We start from the raw sequence: 12193 nt of genomic DNA on the forward strand, positions 1-12193 counted from the left end.
AAATAAAGAAGCATTAGAGTTGTATCGTAGCAGCTGAAATACTTGGCAGTCAACAGGTTAAAGTGGAAGGTTACAAAATGGGCTATCTGCACTCTGTCCATCATGGGAAATCAAGTCCCATATTTTAGCATCGTTGGTCCTAAACTTACGACCGACCTATCGAGGTACTCAAAGCGATGGAGTTCACACTTTGTCAAATTCTCGTTACATTCTACGAAGGACCTGAGAACAAAAAGAAACATGCCCATCGTTGTAAGCTCACACGGAGTCGTAGTTGAAGCATCATATTATTCTAGGGCACACGTAAACAACTGCATAAGCAGACCAATAGTTAAACAGCACATAAGCAAGATTAAAATGAATCTCAAACTGCTGTTTCAATTATTCATATTTTTACACGAATTAGAACTTAATGGTTCAGTTTTTTTGCGCAGAGATACACGAGGGCCATCTGCGCATATCCATCCCCAATTCGGAAGCCATCAGAGGGAAGTCAGTAAGTCAATATTACCAACTGCCTACTCTTGAGTTGCTCTTTGAATATATAAGTCGGTTGAATACCATTGTTATAAAGCACCCACCGTTCCCACATATGAAGCGCATTTTGAAATAAATGAGGCTCTAACCTCGAGCCCCAGAGTTACACTACAGCCACGCTAGTTACATAGCCAAGCCCTGCTCCTCATTGAAAATGAAACAAATAGAGTTTGACGATTCACGTGTAAGAAATATTTTAAAAATACTTAATTTCCTGAAGGTATAGGAGCCCGAATAATGGAGATAAAAACAACTTGGAACTAACTCTTTTAAGATACAAAACACCTGTTCAGTTTAGTTGCACATAAACCCCACTAAATCAGTCCTTAGCCTGAAGTTATTATAATTTATAGAAAAGCTAGTTTCTCCGTAAACAAGATTTTACATACACACACACATTCGTCCCCTTAAAAATGAAGTAAAATTCACTAAGCTTAGAAACGGCTGTGTTATTTGACAGTAACTACCCCCAACGATATAACAATGAGATACATATATAAGACTTCCCGTATTATTTTACTTTAAGACTATAAATAATTTCCATTAAGCGCTGACTCTCCACTGGCGAGTAACATTAAAGACTGAGTCCTCCGACAGTCTCATTAAATTTCATGATCCCTCCTCTCTTCAAAATTCATATTGTGGAAAGTCTTCACTGAGAGAGCAAACATGCAAACAGAAAAACAGCCTCTCTGAATCAAAATGATCTGGCTCGTTGAAGAAATGGAAATGCCGCGGATTAAGCTAATGGATTTTATCTTTGGAACAGACGCCTGTTTCCATGTGTCATTAGAGTCGTCGTTAAGAAAAGTCTATTATGTGTGATAATAGCGGACTTCTGGTTTCTGTGAAAGTAAGATAAAATACAACAGCTCGAGCCCAATAAACAGTGAAAGTACAGCTACAGTAGGCTTCGGAAATTGTATTTTTTTATTGAGTCTGATGTTCATTAAATACGAAAGACTTTACGGTAAATGTTGTATGGGAAAAGGATTGCTCGTGGGTTTGTTTTTAATTTCGCAAAGCTACTCGAAGTCTATCTGCGCTAGCCGTTCTTAATTTTGCAGTGTAAGACCAGAGGAAAGTCAGCTAGTCATCACCACCCACCGCCACCTCTTGGCTACTCTTTACCAACGAATAGTGCGATTGACCGTCACATTATTACGTCCCCAAGGCTGAAATGGCGAGCATGTTTGGTGCGACCATTCGAACCCGGACCCTCAGATTACGAGTCGAACGCCTTAACCCACCTGGCCATGCCGGACCTGCTCGTGGGTGTTAATATAAACGAAAGGGAATATTCATGGTGTTAACGTGTTATGTGTTTAGTGTACGAAGGTATCACAGTTAATGATATACAATACAGATTTGCTTGAAGGTAACACAATAATGCGTTATATGTAGGAAAGAATTTGTATGCCTATAGGTATAACAGTGTGCTACAAGTAAGTGTTTGTGGGTGTTATATGTTTGAGAAAGAGAATCCACAATAACTAATGTGTTATATAAACACAGCAATAAAATATTTATGTATATAATGTGTTATACGTAGAAACGTGTGAACAGTTGTCATGTTAACGTGTAATATATACTGGAACGGAAGTGTTTGTGGGTATATATATCTGTTACAAGTTTTAGGAAAGGGTATGTCTGTCGGTCACAATGTGTTACCTGTATAAGGTTTTAAACGTTTTATGCACTAACATGTTATACTCCGCTTCGCTTTTTCTGTGTGGGTATTTGGTTTGTAAATTTTGAATACCCAGGAGGATCAGGTGGACGAAACCTCTTCCTCCATGTTATATTCATAAGAATGTCAATGTTATTTTAGAGCGAAGCAGCAGATCAAATACAAAAGCGACACCTCTTGGAAGGAATGTGAATGTCATAAAGTAGAAAATAAAATAAAAGGACAAAGCTATGCAAGAGAATTCTTGTTCTGCCTATTCCATTTTTAACATTGTAAGTCTTCAAAGTTACCGCTGAGTCTACAGGAGACTGCTACTTTAATATAATAATAATAACAATATTATACTTTGAATATTAATGCAAGACTATTAGAAATTAGTAAATAATATGCAAATAACAGAAAGAAAATTCAGTTGCGATTTCGAACTTGCGCACGTAAACATCGACAGCTTCAAACAACACGCGTAGGTAGTTACGTGATCTGGTGGTAAAATTAGACACTAATAGACTAAAATCGAGAGTCACGACTTTACAGAAAATTACTTTTAACGTGGGGAGAAAATACTTTGAGTATTTTTTAATTTATTAATACTATAATACGGAAAATTAAACATACTATAGTAACACCATAATATCTGGTACGCTGTTTTATTTTTTATAGGCTTATTGTTAATAGCGCGTGAATGGAAAATTCGAGAATTCACAATTCGTGACACGTTACATTCAAAACACATCCTCTACTTTGAGGTTGTCGGTGCACTATAAAACCGATGGTAAAATCTAAATTCAGTTATTTATTATTAATGTTTTATCAACAAAAAAAAGCCATAAAACCAGAGAAGGAATTCAGTTCCTTTGTTTGGTACGTATTTACTGGTATCAGAACCTACCTGTAATTCAGTTCCTTTGTTTGGTACGTATTTATTGGTATCAGAACCTACCCGTAATTCAGTTCCTTTGTTTGGTACGTATTTATTGGTATCAGAACCTACTCCGTAATTCAGTTCCTTTGTTTGGTACGTATCTATTGGTATCAGAACCTACTCCGTAATTCAGTTCCTTTGTTTGGTACGTATCTATTGGTATCAGAACCTACAAGAATATACAAAAGATTTCTTTGCTCCGAATGACAAATTGATAGAGACAAAGATTACGTGAATCGCAATTTCATTATTTATAAAATTATATGACTAGAGCTTACATATGCTATAATAATAACAACTTCCGTTCAAAATAATATATATATATATATATATATATATATATATATAGTGACACCAAAACATCAACCTGTCCATTAACGCAACTAATTAAATATAAATATATATTTCTTACGCTTTGTTTGTTGGTTTTAAATTTCGCGCAAAGCTACTGAGGGTTATCTGCGCTAGCCGTCCCTAATTTAGCAGTGTAAGACTAAAGGAAAAGCAGCTGGTCATCACCACCCAGTGCCAACCCTTGGGCTACTCTTTTACCAACGAATAGTGGCATTGACCATCACATTATTACGCTCCTACGGCTGAAAAGGCGAGCATGTTTGGTACGACGGGATGCGAACCCGTGACCCTCGGATTACGAGTCGAGTGTCTTAACCACCTGGCCATGCCGGACCTTAGATAAAGGAAACATGTAGAAATAGGGAAAAATTATATTTTTTAATGTGGGATTTCTTTCAAAAAAACAGGTAACCCAAGGGAATAATTATATATTTTACTGTGGCATTCCTTTCAAGGAAACAGGTAACCCAAAGAAATAATTATATATTTTACTGTGGCATTCCTTTCAAGGAAACAGGTAACCCAAAGAAATAATTATATATTTCACTGTGGCATTCATTTCAAGGAGACAGGTAACAAAAGGGAATAATTATATATTTTACTGTGGCATTTCTTTCAAAGAGGGAAGTAACCAAAGGGAATAATTATATACTTTACTGTGGCATTCCTTTCAAGGAGACAGGTATCCAAAGGGAATAATTATATATTTCACTGTGGCATTTCTTTCAAAGAGAGAAGTAACCAAAGGAAATAATTATATATTTCACTGTGGCATTTCTTTCAATGAAACTTCAATGAAACAGGTAACCAAAGGGAATAATTATATATTTCACTGTGGCATTTCTTTCAAAGAGAGAAGTAACCAAAGGAAATAATTATATATTTCACTGTGGCATTTCTTTCAATGAAACTTCAATGAAACAGGTAACCAAAGGGAATAATTATATATTTCACTGTTGCATTTCTTTCAAAGAGAGAAGTAACCAAAGGAAATAATTATATATTTCACTGTGGCATTTCTTTCAAAGAGTGAAGTAACCAAAGGGAATAATTATACACTTTACTGTGGCATTCCTTTCAAGGAGACAGATATCCAATGGGAATAATTATATATTTCACTGTGGCATTTCTTTCAAAGAGGGAAGTAACCAAAGGAAATAATTATATATTTCACTGTGGCATTTCTTTCAATGAAACTTCAATGAAACAGGTAACCAAAGGAAATAATTATATATTTCACTGTGGCATTTCTTTCAATGAAACAGGTAACAAAAGGGAATAATTATATATTTTACTGTGGCATTTCTTTCAAAGAGTGAAGTAACCAAAGTGAATAATTATATATTTTACTGTGGCATTCCTTTCAAGGAAACAGATAACCCAAAGAAATAATTATATATTTCACTGTGGCATTCATTTCAAGGAGACAGGTAACAAAAGGGAATAATTATATATTTTACTGTGGCATTTCTTTCAAAGAGTGAAGTAACCAAAGGGAATAATTATATACTTTACTGTGGCATTCCTTTCAAGGAGACAGGTATCCAAAGGGAATAATTATATATTTCACTGTGGCATTTCTTTCAAAGAGGGAAGTAACCAAAGGAAATAATTATATATTTTACTGTGGCATTCCTTTCAAGGAAACAGGTAACCCAAAGAAATAATTATATATTTCACTGTTGCATTCATTTCAAGGAGACAGGTAACAAAAGGGAATAATTATATATTTTACTGTGGCATTTCTTTCAAAGAGTGAAGTAACCAAAGGGAATAATTATATACTTTACTGTGGCATTCCTTTCAAGGAGACAGGTATCCAAAGGGAATAATTATATATTTCACTGTGGCATTCCTTTCAAGGAGACAGGTATCCAAAGGGAATAATTATATATTTCACTGTGGCATTTCTTTCAAAGAGGGAAGTAACACAAAGAAATAATTATATATTTCACTGTGGCATTCATTTCAAGGAGACAGGTAACAAAAAGGGGATAATTATATATTTTACTGTGGCATTCCTTTCAAGGAAACAGGTAACCCAAAGAAATAAGTATATATTTCACTGTGGCATTTCTTTCAAAGAGGGAAGTAAACCAAAGGAAATAATTATATATTTCACTGTGGCATTTCTTTCAAAGAGGGAAGTAACCAAAGGAAATAATTATATATTTCACTGTGGCATTTCTTTCAAAGAGGGAAGTAACCAAAGGAAATAATTATATATTTCACTGTGGCATTTCTTTCAAAGAGGGAAGTAACCAAAGGGAATAATTATGTATTTCACTGTGGCATTTCTTTCAAAGAGGGAAGTAACCAAAGAGAATAATTATATATTTCACTGTGGCATTTCTTTCAAAGAGAGAAGTAACCAAAGGGAATAATTTTATATATTTTTATATAAAGTCAATATTATCATCATATTTGTTAAAATTGTTATTTTCACACTAAAGGTCGTTAACCGTTAGTCAACACTTGTGTGAAACACCATTACAATGTTTGTTAAAATTGGTAGTTTCACACTAAAGATCGTTAACCAGTTGTCAACATATGTGTATAACACTATCACCTTCCACAACTAGTTGAGAGTGTAAATGTTTTATTATAACTGTATTCAGATTTATTCTGATAATATATTTCCAAATGTTTACTTAAAACTCCGAACGTCGTTAATGGGATCCTTAAATGTTACATACGGAATGGCATCCAATTGAAGTCTGTACCAGTTTGACTATGTGTCTGTGCCTACACTTTAGGGTGGGCTTGATAATGCTTTTGCTCACTTGTGTCGCTTGTCTACTTCCGCTTTCCGCGTTCCCAAAACTTTTATTCGTATAGCATTTTCAAAACCCATATTTAATGAATACTTGATATTTTTATCTGATGAATACTTGATATTTCTATCTGATGAATACTTGATATTTTTATCTGATGAATACTTGATATTTCTATCTGATGAATACTTGATATTTCTATCTGATGAATACTTGATATTTTTATCTGATGAATACTTGATATTTCTATCTGATGAATACTTGATATTTTATCTGATGAATACTTGATATTTCTATCTGATGAATACTTGATATTTCTATCTGATGAATACTTGATATTTTTATCTGATGAGTACTTGATATTTCTACCTGATGAATACTTGATATTTCTACCTGATGAATACTTGATATTTCTATCTGATGAATACTTGATATTTTTATCTGATGAATACTTGATATTTCTATCTGATGAATACTTGATATTTCTATCTGATGAATACTTGATATTTTATCTGATGAATACTTGATATTTCTATCTGATGAATACTTATATTTTTATCTGATGAATACTTGATATTTTTATCTGATGAATACTTGATATTTCTATCTGATGAATACTTGATATTTCTATCTGATGAATACTTGATATTTTTATCTGATGAATACTTGATATTTTTATCTGTCCGACACCAGATTGTCTGAACACCACACCGCCATTACTCTGTATGAAACTCTTGCTCACTACAAAGGTCCACTTGCTCTGACGCATTAACGTGTGTTGATTCAAACCACTGGAATCGAACAGACTAAACACTATCTTGAAGGAACCAGATGAATAATTATGATACGCTCGATGATGAACAAAATTACAAATATTTATTTATAACAACCGAAGTAAATACGGAGAAAATTATGGATGTGAAATAAAACTTCACATTTCTAACCAAACTGATTATGTAAATACAGAAACCTTCTTACGGATGTGTCTGTAATTTTTCACTATCACACAGGTAGGCGATGCATCTATTTTTCAATACTAATGAAAAACTCCATATATCTATGAGTAATTGATAATCTAATAAAACCCTTCGCAAAACGGAAGTTCATTTAAGGTTTATCTCGTAAGACATTAATGACGTAGGTAATCAAATTGGTATTCAAATGAGCCCACAACAAAAGTATACCTTACGCGCTTCAAGCGTTTTCAAACTCCAACTAGTCGATTTTTATTGAAGGCTTAAAGTGCCTTAAGGTGGAATACCGTGTATATGCCTGACGTTTGAGCAAGCTGGATACATAATAAATTAATCTTTGTGTACGTGTGTAACATTAATTTGAAATTATAAGAGGAAGAAGATATTATTCTTGTACGAAATGGTTTAACGTTATTAAAAAAAAAAAAAAAAAACACGACAAAGGATGAACATTGTTAGACGAAGATCAGTGGTCAGTGTTAGTCGCCCACACTGCATATTTAGCGCGAGACTATTAGACACTATTAGTTGTTATTATGTTCTGTGTATGTGAAGATATTTTATTCACATGTCTACATGAATGTACCAAGTGATTACAACAATACAGTTACAGAACAAGTCGGAAAATTAAGGGGAACTAAAACAATATAAAACAACAATAACAGTTAGAGTCATACCGAAAATTAAGTAATCCGCTAAATGTCATAAACAACGATAAAAGTTACATTGTCATGTCGGTACCAAGTGAACTAAACAATATCAAACAATGATAAAGTTACAGTCATGTCGGTACCAAGTGAGCTCAACAATATAAAATAACGATAAAGTTACAGTCATGTCGGTACCCAAGTTAACTAAACAATATAAAAACAACGATAAAGTTACAGTCATATCGGTAAAATTCAAGTGAAATAACAAAACAATATAAAACAACAATAAAGTTACAGCCAACATGTCGGTACCAAGTGAACTAAACAATATAAAACAATGATAAAGCTACAAGCGTGCTCAAATGTCGGTACCAAGTGAGCTCAACAATATAAAATAACGATAAAATTACAGTCATGTCGGTACCAAGTGAAATAAAACAATATATAGCAACGATAAAAATTACAGTCATGTCGGTACCAAGTGAACTAAACAATATAAAACAACGATAAAGTTACAGTCATGTCGGTAACAAGTGAACTAAACAGTATAAAGCAACAACAAAATTACAGCGTCATGTCGGTAACAAGTGAACTAAACAGTATAAAGCAACAACATAATTACAGTCATGTCGGTATCAAGTAAACTAAACTATATAAAACAATGATAAAGTTACAGTTATGGGTACCAAGTGAACTAAACAAAATAAAACAATGCTAAAGTTACAGTTATGTCGGTACCAAGTGAGCTCTAACTATATAAAATAACGATAAAATTACATTCATGTCGGTAACAAGTGAACTAAACAGTATAAAGCAACAACATAATACAGTCATGTCGGTAAAAAGTGAACTAAACAATATCAAATAACGATAAAGTTACAGTCATGTCGGTACCAAGTGAACTAAACAATATAAAACAACATATTTACAGTCATGTATACACCAAATGAGACTAAACAATATAAAATAACGATAAAGTTACAGTCATGTCGGTACCAAGTGAACTAAACAATATAAAATAACGATAAAGTTAGTCATGCAATGGTACCAAGTGAACTAAACAATATAAAACAACAATAAAGTTACAGTCATGTCGGTACCAAGGGAACTAAACAATATAAAAACGATAAAGTTACAGTCATGTAATAAACCAAGTGAACTAAACAATATAAAACAACAATAAAGTTACAGTCATGTCAAGTAAACTAATGAACTACACAATAAAAAACAATGATAAAGTTGTTAAGCATGTCGGTACCAAGTAAACAAAACAATATAAAACAACGATAAAGTTGCAGTTATGTCGGTACCAAATGAGCTCACCTATAGTGTCAACAATAAAGTTTAGCATTACTTCATGTCGGTACCAAGTGAGCTCAACAGTATAAAGCAACGATAAAATTACATTCAATGTCGGTAACAAGTGAACTAAACAGTATAAAGCAACAACATAATTACAGTCATGTCGGTATCAAGTGAACTAAACAATATCAAATAACGATAAAGTTACAGTCATGTCGGTACCAAGTGAACTAAACAATATAAAAAACATACATACAATCATGTAGGCACCAAGTGAACTAAAACAATATACGATAAAGTTACAGTCACAGTCATGTCGGTACCAAGTGAACTAAACAATATAAAATAACGATAAAGTTGTCATGTGTCGGTACAAGTGAACTAAACAATATAAAACAACAATAAAGTTACAGTCATGTCAATACCAAGTGAACTAAACAATATAAAACAACAATAAAGTTACAGTCATGTCGGTACCAAGTGAACTAAAACAATATAAAACAACGATAAGTTACAGTCATGTCGGTACTCAAGTAAACCAATATAAAACAACGATAAAGTTGCAGTCATGTCGGTACCAGTGAGCTCAACAATATAAAACAACGTAAAGTTACAGTCATGTCGGTACCAAGTAAAACTAAACAATATAAAACAACGATAAAGTTACAGTCATGTCGGTACAAGTGAACTAAACAATATAAAAACAACGATAAAGTTACAGTCATGTCGGCACCAAGTGAACTAAACAATATAAAACAACGATAAAGTTGCAGTCATGTCGGTACCAAGTGAACTAAACAATATAAAACAACGATAAAGTTACAGTCATGTCGGTACCAAGTGAACTAAACAATATAAAACAACGATAAAGTTACAGTCATGTCGGTGCCAAGTAAACTAAACAATATAAAACAACGATAAAGTTACAGTCATGTCGGTACCAAGTGAACTAAACAATATAAAACAACGATAAAGTTACAGTGTAGGACGCAAGTGAACTAAACAATATAAAACAACAATAAAGTTACAGTCATGTCGGTACCAAGTGAACTAAACAATATAAACATAACGATAAAGTTACAGTCATGTCGGTACCAAGTAAACTAAACAATATAAAACAACGATAAAGTTGCAGTCATGTCGGTACCAAGTGAGCTCAACAATATAAAACAACAATAAAGTTACAGTCATGTCGGGTACCCAAGTGAACTAAACAATATAAAACAACGATAAAGTTACAGTCATGTCGGTACCAAGTAAACTAAACAATATAAAACAACGATAAAGTTGCAGTCGTAATCGGTACCAAGTGAGCTCAACAATATAAAACGCTAAACTACAGTGCATGTCGGTGCCAAGTGAAACTAAACAATATAAAACAACGATAAAGTTACAGTTATGTCGGTACCAAGTGAGCTCAACAATATAAAACAACAATAAAGTTACAGTCATGTCAGCCAATGCTAAAGATAACTAAACAATATAAAACAACATATTTACACATCATGTTACAGCAGTCGCGTAACAAGTAGACAAAACACAATAAAATAACGATAAAGTTACAGTCATTTCGTCGAACAAGTGACTAAACCAATTAAAACAACAACAATAGTTAATCATGTCGGCACCAAGTGAACAAAATATATATAACAACGATAAACGTTGACAGTCATCTCGGAACTGAACTAATATATAGCAACGATAAAATTACAGTCAAGTTGGTACCAAGTGAACTAAACAATATAAAACAACGATAAAGTTACAGTCATGTCGTCGGTAACAAGTGAACCATAAAGCAATATATAAAACAACGATAAAATTACATAGTCAAGTTTGGTACCCAAGTGAACTAAACAATATAAAAAACAATGATAAGTTACAGTCATGTCGGTAACAGAACTAAACAATATAAAAAACAATGATAAAGTTACAGTCATGTCGGTAACAAGTGAACTAAACCAATTAAAACAACAACATAGTTAATCATGTCAGTACCAAGTAAACTAAACAATATAAAAATAACGATAAAGTTACAGTCATGTCGGTACCAAATAAACTAAACAATATAAAACAACAATAAGTTACAGTCATGTCGGTACCAAGTAAACTAAACAATATAATAAAACAATAAAATTTACAGTCATGTCGGTACCAAGTAAACAAAACAATAATAAAATAACGATAAAGTTACAGTCGTGTCAGTAACTAGTGTACTAAACCAAATAAAACAACATAGTTACAATCATGTCGGTCTCACACGCACAAGTCAAAATACGAAGAAATACAGTCTTTTTCATAATGGATACAAAATAACTTCCAACAATATCCTACATTTACTGCAAAAAAATAGAATATTTACTTACTTTAAACTTGATATTGGCTTTCAAGAATCGATAACGTCACACTTGTTACTATTAGGTTGGCTGTATTAAAGTAAACGTAATACCGCTAATTTGTCTTACCATCTGATTGATCGCGCCTCTCTTGATCAAATTTCATTTCTTCGCCTTCATCTCGGAAAATATCACTTTTCCCGAGGTTCTCTGTGTTTGTTTCTCCTTTCTGGACTTCTTCGTCCGTCTGGTTCTTAATATTGAACCATGATTTCACGTTCACAGGCGAATCGTTCTTTTCACCTCTAGGAAAATTGTTTTCACGTGATTCATCCAAACCGTTTCCATTATGTCATCACCGCATGCTCCAACCGCCATATCTGTCCTTTGAAAACCGTTTCTAAGGCTACCGTCACTAAGGTCTGTCAGTCTGAGAACGTTTTGTGAAACAGCCTCTTCTGCATTGCTGGATCCAACTCCTTGTGCGTGGCCTCTGAACGTGGGTGCTGCAGAAACATACGATTCAGAGAAATCTTCTCAGGTTTGAAATGTCTAAGGATCCTCCTTCTTCTGGCATGTCCTCAATTTCAATCTATTATTGATGACATAAAAAGAAACTAAAACGAACAAGTGTTTTAAATTCGTCATTTTATGACC

At 33.4% G+C, this 12193-nt stretch overlaps 1 protein-coding gene across 3 annotated transcripts in view; it reads right to left on the minus strand.

The window, feature by feature from the left end:
• LOC143222397 (uncharacterized) overlaps positions 1–12127 on the minus strand; it is a 45132-nt gene extending 33005 nt beyond the window's left edge. For all 3 annotated transcript variants that reach the window (XM_076448869.1, XM_076448867.1, XM_076448868.1), the window contains exon 1: positions 11666–12127. The gene's annotated coding sequence lies outside the window, so the exon portion shown is untranslated. The remainder of the gene's footprint in view (positions 1–11665) is intronic.
• Positions 12128–12193: the final 66 nt, after the last annotated feature.

This window comes from Tachypleus tridentatus, chromosome 8 (assembly GCF_004210375.1).
Source record: "Tachypleus tridentatus isolate NWPU-2018 chromosome 8, ASM421037v1, whole genome shotgun sequence".
Classification (NCBI taxonomy): Eukaryota; Metazoa; Arthropoda; class Merostomata; order Xiphosura; family Limulidae; genus Tachypleus; species Tachypleus tridentatus.